The sequence below is a fragment of the Camarhynchus parvulus genome, chromosome Z, assembly GCF_901933205.1.
Source record: "Camarhynchus parvulus chromosome Z, STF_HiC, whole genome shotgun sequence".
Lineage (NCBI taxonomy): Eukaryota > Metazoa > Chordata > Aves > Passeriformes > Thraupidae > Camarhynchus > Camarhynchus parvulus.
The window spans coordinates 27,603,069-27,615,345 of record NC_044601.1 but is presented as its reverse complement, the minus strand read 5'-3'; the positions used below and the strand labels follow the sequence as shown (position 1 = coordinate 27,615,345).

The 12,277-nt window shown below is 43.3% G+C and overlaps 1 long non-coding RNA gene across 1 annotated transcript in view; it reads right to left on the bottom strand.

The window, feature by feature from the left end:
• The window catches only part of LOC115915105, a 43,817-nt gene extending 37,820 nt beyond the window's left edge, over positions 1 to 5,997 (bottom strand). The window contains exon 1 of the long non-coding RNA XR_004061481.1: positions 4,696 to 5,997. This is a non-coding gene — a long non-coding RNA (uncharacterized LOC115915105). The remainder of the gene's footprint in view (positions 1 to 4,695) is intronic.
• Between the last annotated feature and the right edge of the window lie 6,280 nt (positions 5,998 to 12,277).

Below are 12,277 nucleotides of genomic sequence, written 5' to 3'. Positions count from 1 at the left end.
GAATGCAACACAGGTGAACATTGCAGCAATATTTACTAAGGCCATACATCATCTGACAAAATGCCTTAATAAAAAAGCTGATTTATCGTTTCTTTTTATTGACCTTGTACTAAGAGAAAAGAACTGCATGCTGGTGTTACTCATGGAACCGACAGAGAAAAGTCTTGATGAGTTATGTAGAGTTTTATGATTTAAGTCTCTCAGCTCCTCCTCCTCCCCTCCCAGCCCCCCGCTAAAAGAACATTGTACTTTGAATTATTTAACAATATAATTTGTATAGAATTTTTTCAAGTGCAAACATTAAAGGTCTCTCGAGTATATGTGATAAAATGAACCTTCTCACTGTGATCTACCATGTTTACTATTGAAATTAATAAATGCACTTCAACAGCTCTTGTGTGCTATGTTCAGCGTAAGATACATATAAAAAAACTAATCACAGACGAACTATAGACTGCTCACAACTCTTAAAGGAATATGAGGTTAAAATTCATGCTGCAACTTTTCTAAGCTGCAAAATAAAACATGTGTCCAAGTACAATCACAGTCTATAGGTCGCACAGCATTTAAATGCATTTGTTTGTAGATTAACCTGCACTTACATACATTGCTGTTTTTTAGGTCGATTTTTTTAAATTCATGGGGTTAAACTGAACTTGTTGATGCTCTATGTCGGCTACAGAGCTTGCTTGTATGATAAAGCTTATGTTGCTTATGTTCCCTTGTGTGTGCACAGGGGAGCTATACGTATATGTGTCAGTCTAGGTGCATGTGTCTGTGTTTGTGTTAAAATATATATGCAGGTGTATGTGGTTACACTGTAAAACAACAACTGTATCAACAAGCCCATTTTTATTGCAATTATGGAAACATGAAAATGGGGGGAAAAATTCCATTTGTAAGACATGGCTCAAAATTAATACTGCCACCAAGAAGTAGCACACAGACATTGCTAATCTACTAACTGCTAAATCTGAATTCTGCGGGGACATTACCAATTTACTTGTGTTTTCAGATTCTAAGACTTTGAAGCGAAGCACTTCTGTTTTAAACAGGTATTATATATCCTGGTATAGACTCTTTTTTTGCCACCAGGAAAAGGAACAGTGTTTTTTTACCTGGGATACATAAGACGTACTTGTGAGCAGTGTTCTTTGATGAAAATTCAGAACCTGGCACAAAAATGGTTAGAATTTTTATGATGCTGTGTTATGTCTTACTGAGCTGCTTCATTATCTCTTGGATTGTTCAGGCATAACAGGGACAACTGAATCAGACATCTGAAGCAACCAGAGGCGCATGATCATCTTGATTACTATACAAAGTTCTAATCAGTTTATATGAGTTTTTCTGAGTTGGCAGATAGGCAAAAGATATTTTTTGCGGCAATAACTAGGGGCAGTTTTGTTGGTGATCCGCATGTGTTGCACAGGACAGGTTTGTGAGCTTATGCATTAAACTCTTTCTGTCAGAGGCATGAAATTACAAGTGATCCTTGTGTATGTGTGGGTGTCTGTGCATCTATGCTTACATACAAGTGCATATGTACATATGTGTATATTAACACAGATGCATATGTACATGTTAAATGCATGCGTGTCACCAGTTGTCACACCACCAGATTTAAATGCAAGATATGTTGATGTAAATTGGTGTTTTTTCAAAGAGACAAAGCATATCTCTAAAACACCAAGCTTTCTTTTCACAGCCTCGCTTACACACTAACTTGGGAAGTAACTGCAATAGACCTGACATATTTTGTTGATTAATCATTGTAGCCTAAGCACATCAAAGGAGGCAATGTGGTGGTTATGACCCAGCTGTTCATTAGTCCTATTACCAATTACATTTTCGAGCTCTGAGACATCAAGAGCCTCAACATCATAATGAGTTTAACTTTTTGCTTATTCTGAATATGAAAATATATTCAGCAGTTGTAAAGCACTTTTCTAAATCTGGACTGTTGCCTAGCATGTCGAAAGTTTAAGAAAAGCACAGTTGTGAAAATTCTGCCCAAAACATCACCTGGATTGTCAAAAGTAGCTGTTAACACTGCCCACTCTCTTCCAGTTTACATAATTGTATAAAACTTATTCCAAAGTCACTGTAGAAATACCTTCTTATTGGAAGTTATGGGATACAAGACATTGACTTTTTCCTTCTAGCTCCCTAGCAAATTCCTGCTAATGGCTTGTAGATTGTCATACTTGTTTTCTAATCTTTTTATAGGTCTCCAGATGGCTGTGATGTAAAGAAGAAACATCCTGTATGGATTTCTTAAGAGCAAACCGTTTCTATTGACTTCAAAGAGGAATGCTTATGATTCTCTAATTATTCCAATCACACCCCCATCCTATCTCCAGCAACACCACCTTCTTTGGGAGGACACACAGGAACCCCACTTAAGCTGCTGTGACATACATAAGAAGTGTGTAGTGTTGCATAAATTCCCTTTTTGCACTAAATTATGACAAAATTCATGTATACATTGTGGCATGCCAGTACAGTCCAAACCATTTTCCTCTGCAGAGCAGCATCCCTTTTCTCTCATTCAGGGAAGTCATTCAACTGCCTCACCCTCAAATGAAGGTGGCTTATAATTTTTTTTGTGACCACAATTTCATTTTTCAAGCAACTGAAGATTATACTTCTCTTACATTAAACATAGAGTATGCAAAGAGGTACAAATCCAAATTCAGACATAAAAAAAAGACAGAGTATCAAGAATTCAAAGTCACAGGAAAAAAAAATCAAACCCCCAAACAGTCAGTTTACACGTGGAAACCATGTGCAGTTAAAGGATATGTTTTCTGTCAGTAATGTATACAATATCATCTGACTTTTATTAAAAAAAACACTAAACAAAGATTACCATTTCTTGTTGCAACTGTAACTACCTGTGGTCTGAGTTGTTTAAACCTGAAAAATAGCCCCCTAAAAAGAAAAGGATCATAATTTAAACATCTTGTTCCAGAAATATATGCAAATGGATAAATCTATGTGATTAGAAGGCACCGAGTATATTAACTTTTGGGATTATTAGATAAATCACTAAACACTTGACCCTAGATTAAAGGTGGAAAAACTAATTACATTAGCTGCAGATGATTTAAGATGATGCAAAACAGATATGAGTGATATACTGCTGTATCTGCAGGGTTAAAGATGGCAAGCAATATTTACCAGAAATATTATACATAATGTAATGTAATGTAATGTAATGTAATGTAATGTAATGTAATGTAATGTAATGTAATATAATATAATATAATATAATATAATATAATATAATATAATATAATATAATATAATATAATATAATATAATATAATGTGTATTTTAAACTACATTGTTATTTCTGGAGAATTACACTTAAAAATAGAAGGCTAAAAATATTATTTGGGGCTGCTGAACAGAAGGGGTGAAAACTATAGAGGCCGATCTGGGATGGAAACTGTAGAGGCAGATCTGGAATTTTTGTACTATCAGCTGCCAGTTGCTTAATAAAGGTTGGAGGCTCCACCTAGCCTTCAGCTCAAAACATGCAAAATATATTATACCAGCACTCTCCTGCCAGATTTCCCACATTTCCTGACTGATGATGTCGTGAAACCAGAATTACTGGGAAGGCATAGTCTCTATTTACAGCTCTGCAAGCTTATGAAGGGCTGCGGGGGTAAATAAATACAATGTAAGTTGCTAGTTTTCATCGCATTATATTGATCACAACAGCCTCAACTAAAAAATTATTATTGTTATTGTTATAAATGTTGTTGTTGCTGTTGTTGTTATTTCCCAGGCAGCAACACTGTTCTTAGATGTTGTGATGAGGCAGTTTCACCCAACGGACACGAGTGGACTGTGGTTGTTGAAGGATGACATTGTTTCACTGGAAATGATAGGGAGATGCAGAGGGGCACCCCCAGGCCAGGGTGAGTGGCCGGGTAGCTCTTCACTGGCCCTCCTGCAACTCCATTGGAACTGTCCTGTCCTGACACTCCATTGCCAGATGCGTACCCGTGCTGAGCAGAGCCATTTTGGCAGGGATAGATTTTGGAAAACCCGAGAAGTGATGGTCGCTTGCACTGAGTGACCCACTGCGTGGGAGGCAGCAGATGGACTAACTGCTGCAAGCAATCCTTTGCACCCTAACCAGCTGCAAGATATGCCTCTGACTTACCTTCTTTCCTCTCCCCTTCTTTTTTCTTTTCCCTCTGCATTTCTTTCCCCCACCTCCCCCACCCCCCCCCCCCACCAACTTTGTGGGGTTTTTGTTTGTTTGTTCATGTGGTTTGTTAACTGCTATTCTTTAACTCTGTGTTTGCTCTTGTGCCTGCGCATCTTCCAAGGGCAACCAGGCACTGCAAAAAAACTCCCTGAGAAGCCCCAGCTGCTCAGCATCCCCTGGCAGTCTGCTAGATAATTAACGTTTCCCGCAATTAAATACAGCCTGACGACCAACAGGTTTAGCAACAGACACAAAATCGGCTCACCGGCTTAAGCCGCTATGTCTAGTCATAAACCCTGCCTTGCTAATCAAAAGTCCCTCGCCGAGAGTGAGACAAGGCAGCTGAGCGACCCGCGCCAGCTACCCGGGGAATCTACTTGGGAAATCTGCATCTGTCAGGGGTTCAGCGTCCAAATTTTGCAGGGAATTCAGGACACACACACATACACAAACACTTCACTACTTACATATCTTCGCCTTTATCAGGAAGTGATTTTACCCTACATGTAGGGGGGTGAGTTGAGCCTCTGGTGGCAAACAAAAATTCCCATAGCCAAGGCCTCTAGGATCAGAAAAAGCTCTTTCAGGTCTCCAGAAATTCAAGTGTTTCCCCTCTCCATCCCTATTTAAAATTGTCCCTTAGATCCATGGTGTTGTTCTTGCTCCAGCGACTCTAAAATAGTTTAGAATCTTCCATCCATAAAAACGGGGGAGAAATGGAGAAAGTTGGCTTGGGTTTGCCGTTATTATTATTTTTTCCACACTTTTTCCCATGCCCCGGAATAGAAAGTGAACTGTTGTATGTGAGGTTCTGCAAGATTTTGGGGGTTTGGCCAAGGTCTAGTCCAGCCTCTCTGCTGAGGAGGACGTGCTCCGAAATTCAACCAATTTCCCCAACGCTTTTGTTGCTGATGAACTGAAGCTCTATTGTTCTTCATCCATTGCCACGGTCTTTTTCAGTTCCTACTATATGTTATGCATTGCCAGAGATAATGAATTTGCACCAAAACCTCTCATAGTCCCGTTCTGACAGACAGAACAAATTAGAAAAGTCTAGTGCAGAGAAGAGCAATAAGTACTTTTTTCCTAGAGAAGAAGAGAAGCTTGCATTTCTTTGGAAACATTAAAAAAAAAAAAAAAGGGAAGAAGCAAATGGTCGAACTTCCTAGGGTGTTTTCCTCCTGTTAACTTCTGAAGAACAGTTTCATCTGAGTCTTGTTTCTGGGAGGCACTGATATTTTGTGCAACTTTTGTCAAAACCAAGCAGCCGGTCAACAGCAGGCAAAACAACATCAACAACAACAACTACAACTACAAACAAACAAACAAAACACAAAAAGCCCCCAAAAAACAAACAGGAAAAATCATGCTGTTAACAAAAAACACTCTTCCCATTCCTGTTGTCAGGCGAACTTGTAGCGTGACCTCTCGTTACTGGGAGGAGGATGTCCTAAAGCACTGCCGTTTCCTTCTGCTCCCTCTCATCCATCTCTCCGGGTTTGAAAACAGCATGAAAACACCAGTAAAAGCCCCACCTAGCTTTTAGGGTGCGGGGGCCGACGGGAAGAAGTTTGGGTTAGCGCCGGAACGGGAGGTGTGCAGCGAGGGAGGGGTGCAAAGAGAGATGGAGGAGGAACAGAGGAATAGAGAGAGGTATGCAGGGTGAGGGGATGGCAGGACGGCTCATTACTGCTCTAGCCCCTGTCTGGGGGCGTGTGGGGTGTGACTGAGGGGGGTCGATGTCGTGCTGGCACCTCAATCTGGGTCGGATATACACGGCGCCCCTCGGAGGGGAGGGGGCTGCGAGGGGTGGGGGTTGGCGGTGGGAGGAGCGACGCTAAAAAATTACTAAATACATACATACACATATAAACACCCTACAGATGCCCTTACACAAACACATGTGTGTGTATGCATGTGTATGCATATGTATGCATCCATTCATATAAATATTCATAGATATGATAACAAGCCTATGACCCCCCCCGGCGCTTGGCTCCAGGGAGAGGGAAGGTGCTCTGCCGCTCTCAGCTGCAGGCTTCTACGGAATGTTTCCACGGGGAGAGCCTCGCAGCAGCCCTGGGCAGGCGGGCATTCCCTGCTGGCACAGCCTTCGGAGCCCCGGCGGACAGAGAGCTCTGTGAAGATCCGAACGCCAGCCCCGAGCGGACATAGAGAATTCAGCACGAGTGCCCGGCTGCACGAAAAAAAAAAAAAGAGTAAGAGTCGACAGCGGTCCCCCGGTCAGAAACACACCCACGTTTCCCCTTCTTGGAGAGAGCATTTAAGTTTAGTTGAGATACTTTGAAGGGAGATGCAGTGCTTGAGCATGCGGTGTGTTGCCCTAGGAATGGCTGTGCTGAGGTCCACAAACATACTCTAGAACAGCTCATAGAAGGCTGAAAAAGTGTACATAACGTCAGCAATAAAGGAGAGAAACTTAGGTCCTAATAGAGAACATCACGCGTTTCTAAGCCACCGGCTACATCTCACCCTGCCGCCTCGCCGTCTGAAGTTCCCCGGGAAGTTCTCTCAAACATCATGACACACCTCAGAGTCTCCAAAAGGGGAAAGGAAAGAGGAGGACAGAATGCTCTAACCTACACCCCGCCAGTACGGTATCTGATGAGATGAGGGCTACCCCACCCCTCCGGTCGCCAGCCTACCTTCCCCCACTTCCTCTCTCCGAGCCTAGTACCTGCGATGCACTATAGAGCAGCGCCCGGATGAATGCTGCTCCCTCACCGGCTCAACGCTCATGCAACGCTTTGGGTAGGGAGGGGGGAATTTTCTTTCTATCTTTTAAAATTGCTTGGAAGTTTCTATTTTCCGCTAGTCTCCTGATGAAAAGAAGCAGCAAATAACGTCCAAATACCACTACTACTAGTAGTACAATTGCTACTGTATATATATATATATAACAGAAAATTAAAAGAAAAAAGATAGAAAAGGCTAGACAGACTCTGCAGTGCTGCGGCGAGGTCGGCTTTCTTTTGGGGCCAAGCGTTGGGCTGGGCACCACTGCTGCTGCTAGAGCTTACTTCATGGGGTAGAGTGTGGGCGGGAGCCTGCGCGCCCGCGGAACAGCGCGGAGCATCTCCGCGGCTGCGCCCTCGCTCCGAGTCTCCCCATCCCCTCTTCACGTTCAAGGCTTAGCGGAGCGGTCGCGTCTACTGACGTCAGCTGAAGGCATTCTGCACATCCATCTACACTTACATACATTAACGAAAGCAGGGCATTAAAAAAAAAAGAAAAAAAAAAAAAGAAGGAAAGAATATTCAAATCCCCCTGTTTGGAGAAGAGACCTCGGATCCTGGGAACGATCGTCCCTATTTGCGAAGATCCTAATTAGCGGGAATTAGTAGGGCCTCTCCTTTTCTTCCAAATATCATCATCATTATCAACAAAACAAACATCCCCGAAACGAGCGATCGGGGCCGGCCGGCGGCCCGTAGAAGAGCCCGTATGGGCGCGGGCGGCCGCGGTGTGTGAGGCGGAATCCACTGTTGTGCCATTCTCTTCTCCTCCTTCTGCTCCTGTTGGCTCCAGCGTGTGTTACTTTTAATACTGATGCGTATGTAAGGTATATTTGCATTATTTTTAATTTACTGAAAATTGCAGCCTGCCACTTGTCGTTTGCTCCTCCCTTTCTATTTCTTCAAATCTACTTCTCCTTTCCCCCACTCCCTCCTATTTCCCCGTGTTTTGGTGAGACTGCAGTGTCTGTGTCTTTATATACTGTTTCCTCCATGCATCTATTCTGTATAAGATTACAGGTTATGAATAATGCTAGTTTTACAAATCAAAGTGCATAAGATGTTTATTGGACAATAAAAAGGCTTGAGGGTCTTACTACCCTGCTTAGTTATCACAACGCTAGCTGGAGACTGGAAGTTGATTATCTAAGTAACTTCATATTAAGAAAAGCAAGTTTTAGAAATCACCAACACACCCCTCCTCTTCCGTCCCATTTTAAGGTATAAGGAAATATAGATAGGGGTGCAGTGGGGGCAATTTAAATGGATTTAAAAGATTTCATTACTGTTTTGCAGCCTCTAAGTGCACGTGTATCTGCGTTTATTTCAGAAATAGTTTATTTCAAAATTATTACTTAAAATATGCAGAGCCAGGTACGGAGAGATTTCTCTGAGGAAGACATTTTGTAGTTTCTGTCTTAGGCGCTGCATTATTAAATGTGTGACATATGGTTTCTAATATGTGCATGTTTGAATCCAGCACCTAATTTTTCACAGAAAGAGCATTTAGATTTTCTTAAAAAATACTGCTTGTAGCCTTGCACCTGCTTTATCCAAAAATCCATAGGCCTTGAATTATATGACCATCACAGGTAGCACATTTCAGTTTACCTTAATGTGTAATGAAAAGAAAGAAGACTAGTTTAAATACCAGAAGACTGGTCTGGTTTTTTTAGTCCAGGAATGTTGTTTTGAAACGAACAATGTCATTCCACTGAAAAAAAAAAAGAAACCCCATGCATAGTATTTTTTTCTTTTTCGAAAACTCGAGTGTATGTGTAGATTATGAATGATTTACCTGAATGGACACATCGGACAAAAGTTATCCCTCCCCAAAGACTGTTATACATGTATTTCTTATAATAAAGATTGAAGTGTCTCTTACTCTGTGACCGTTTCATCACAAGTATGTTTTAATTCTTTGCCGTTTCTAACGTTATTTCCAGTGCTACTCCTCGCTCCAGTTTTACGAGCCCTACGGTCACATGTCACCCAGTAAAAAAACAGTCATGTGCCTACACGTAAAACGTGTGAAAAAATAATACTCTCCCGAAACGGAAATCGACACGGTCATCCATCAGATTAGTCTACCACATAGAGCACCAATCCATTAAGAAAGCCCCATTTCTACACATTTTTACGAACAACGGGTGCCGGGGATTCCGGCCTGCGGAGGCAACCATCCCCCGCCCGTCTCCTTCTTTTAATAAGCACACGTGAGCGCACGTGCAGCTGTCCCTCCCTTGAGGAGCCGCATTAGCGTGTGCGGGGAGGCAGGCAAAAGTGAGCGTGGGTCTGTCTGTCTTTCCGTCCCTGCAGCGCATCCCGCATCGTCCCCCGCACCCCATGGTGGCTTACCCCGCGCCTCGCTGCAGCCCCGACGGGACGGGGGTAGCCCCCGCCTCCTTGCCCCCGGACCAAGCCCCCGCCAGGATGCCGGGAGTCCACCTCGCAGCTTCCCTCCCCCTCCTTTCGCCTCCTTGCCCCGCTTTACTGCACGGCGGCCCTGCGAATCATAGCGGTCTCTTTTGTATCAGCCCTAGGGCTGGAGGGGCGGCAGCGCATCCCTTCCTCGCCCTGCCTGCGCCTCTGCCGGGGCCACGGGCAGAATGGGGAGAGCTACGTGTCCCCTCACATCCCAGACACTTGACGCTTGAACATGGCGGGTGGAGTAGGAACAATAAATATAGCCCCCGCCCCTCCTTAGCCGCCCCGCATACACATTGCCCAATATCGGCAGAATATCGGATTTACCGCTAAAACCAGTGGTACCTATGTTCCGCGGAGCATCTGCACGGATCATCCAAGGTGACTAAAGCGCCACCGAAGTTAGCAATTTCTTGGATTCCCGTCCAAGGATAGATAAACAAATGAATATATAACCCCGCTAATAATGCTCTGATTTGGGGTGGCCGCTGCACGAGACAGATTGCTGGGTTGTAAATAATAAATGCCTGAAATAAATCCTTTTCTCCATATTCTCATTAATTTCCCCCTATCATCCCTTTTTTCCCTCCCCATCAATGCTTTTAATACCTATCCTTCTCTAAACCCAGTATTCAGCGTTTTACACTTAAATTTTCTCCCACTTCTCTTCATTCCTGTCTTCTTATAATATATGTAAATAATCCGAACTGTGTATTATTCTACACATAAGCTTTATTTTTAGAAAAGTGAAGGTGCAAGTACTATGGGTATAGTAGAAGTATTTTCTCATTTTCACTTTTTTTTCTCTTTACTTTTCGTTTTGTTCTTACTTTTTTGTTTCCCCTGCAAGACTGAAATATTGAAAGGAAAAAATGTACAACATCAAACAGATAATATTTGGTGAAATAATTAAAGTTTGGCATGACAATTTTTTTTTCCTGTAAGAGAGAAAACCCCAGAATTTAGAGTTTTATCTGTGCATACACACACACACACAAACACGAAAATCTATTTTTTTACACAAAAGCTTCCAGTGAGTATACACCCTCACTGTGTACCTCCTCTGGAAATAATAATAAAAAGCCAATGACCATTTTTTGCGGTTCAGACCATGTCTCCTTATTAGAGGTACAAAGGCAGAAATCAAGAGAAGAAGAAGAGGGGATGGAAGTTGTGTTTCTTTTATTCAGAATTCATGTGATCACTAAATGTTAAGGTCTTCAGAGGTTGAAGTATACTAAACTCTTTGTTAGGTGTGTTTTGGTGAGCACGCAGAATGCCAGCTTCAGCTCCAGCCCGGGATGACCGGCCAGAGAAGCTGACTCCATGCAAGGCATGGTTTTGGCTTGCGGCACGGGCTGAAGAGGAACGAACCAAATTTCCTCGATGTCGTTCCTGTTCTTTTATTTGAGTATTCAGTTTATATCTAGGTGTAAAATAACTGACCGAAAAGACAAGGTTTGGAATGCAGTGCTATCTCTCTGTTTCCCACGAATGTGGTCTCTAGTAGGGGAGTGAATTAGATTGTTATTTTTTTGCTGTTTTTATACTTTTATAGGTTGCCTTTTTTTTTTCCTGTTTCATGACCTTGTTATATTTTAATTTGATTTTTAATTCAGTCTGCAGGTACGAAGTTCATGTTTACTTCTCCCTCCCCGCCCAGTGTACAATGCCTGGCAGGCCGGACTCCACTTCTGAGAGGGGAGAAAAGGCGGGAAGGAGGCGGGAGGACATTCAGTTCCTCCGTGGGGTCGGTCCCGCCCAGGGCGCGCGGCTGCCCGTCCCGGCTGCCCCGAATCCCACGCCCCTCATCCTTCCCGGCGGCGGGGGAAGAGCGCCTCCTCCCGGTGCCCGTCCGTGGGCAGGACCCGCCCCGAGAGCGGATCCTGCCCTCCGTCTCCAGTGCTGTCCCTCTGATACCCTGATGTCCTACTGATACCACACTGATACTGTACAGGACGTGCCCTTCCAGTGCTGTCCCACTGATACTCCTGGCCGCCGTGTGTGGACTCTGCTCCAGCAAAATTTTAAAAATAGTAATTTAAAAAAATTAAAGTGGTAGCAAAAAAACCAAACTTGAGAGATACCTTGCGGGAAGAAGCATGCTCCGCAGATAGAGCATCCCTCGGGTGACAGGCATTCTTGGCTCTCCGCCCCGTCTCTACTCCTCGTCCCCAGAGGGGGTGGGGTGTGGTAATTATCGCCTCCTTCCCCTCCCTACACCGCGCTTCGCATGTTGTTTGCCGCGATCAAAATACGGTGTCCGTCTGTGGGTGCCTGTTTGAAGAGAAGTTGGGCTTATGAAAAGCAGGAGACGGGAGCTGCAATATCTCAGGGAACAACAATATTCTAGTATTCCTCCCTGCAGAATGGCCCTCCACTCTTTATTGAATTTGTACCGGTGTTGCGTGGAAAGACCTCTTTCTCGGAAGCTCTTGTTAGCTGATCATAGTAGGCTTTTATCTTCCCTCGATTCTCCCTTCTTCTTTTTAATTAAAGTAATGAAAATGAAAGGTTTGATGTTACAGAAATGAAATTCTTCAGCGAGGGAATGGAGGGGAAGAGTTCTAAACGCAGTAGGCTGTCAGGAAAAAGATGTACTCCTGGCAAGTTAGAGGTCGTTGTTGATTGGATTAACCGCTTCTTCTTCTTTTTTTTTTTTTTTTTCTTCCCCGTTTCTTTTCGATTTTGGTAGTTCATTAGTGGAACTTTCTCCAAGAGGATGTGTTTCTATGATTGACTTCTTGACATCTCCTCTTAGAAATTTGTGGTTTTCTCATATCTCAACAGGCTGTGAGCAAACAGAAGAGTAAACTGTCTGTCTCACATAGGAGGTTTCTTCTGCACCTTCAGGAAGTGATTTCAG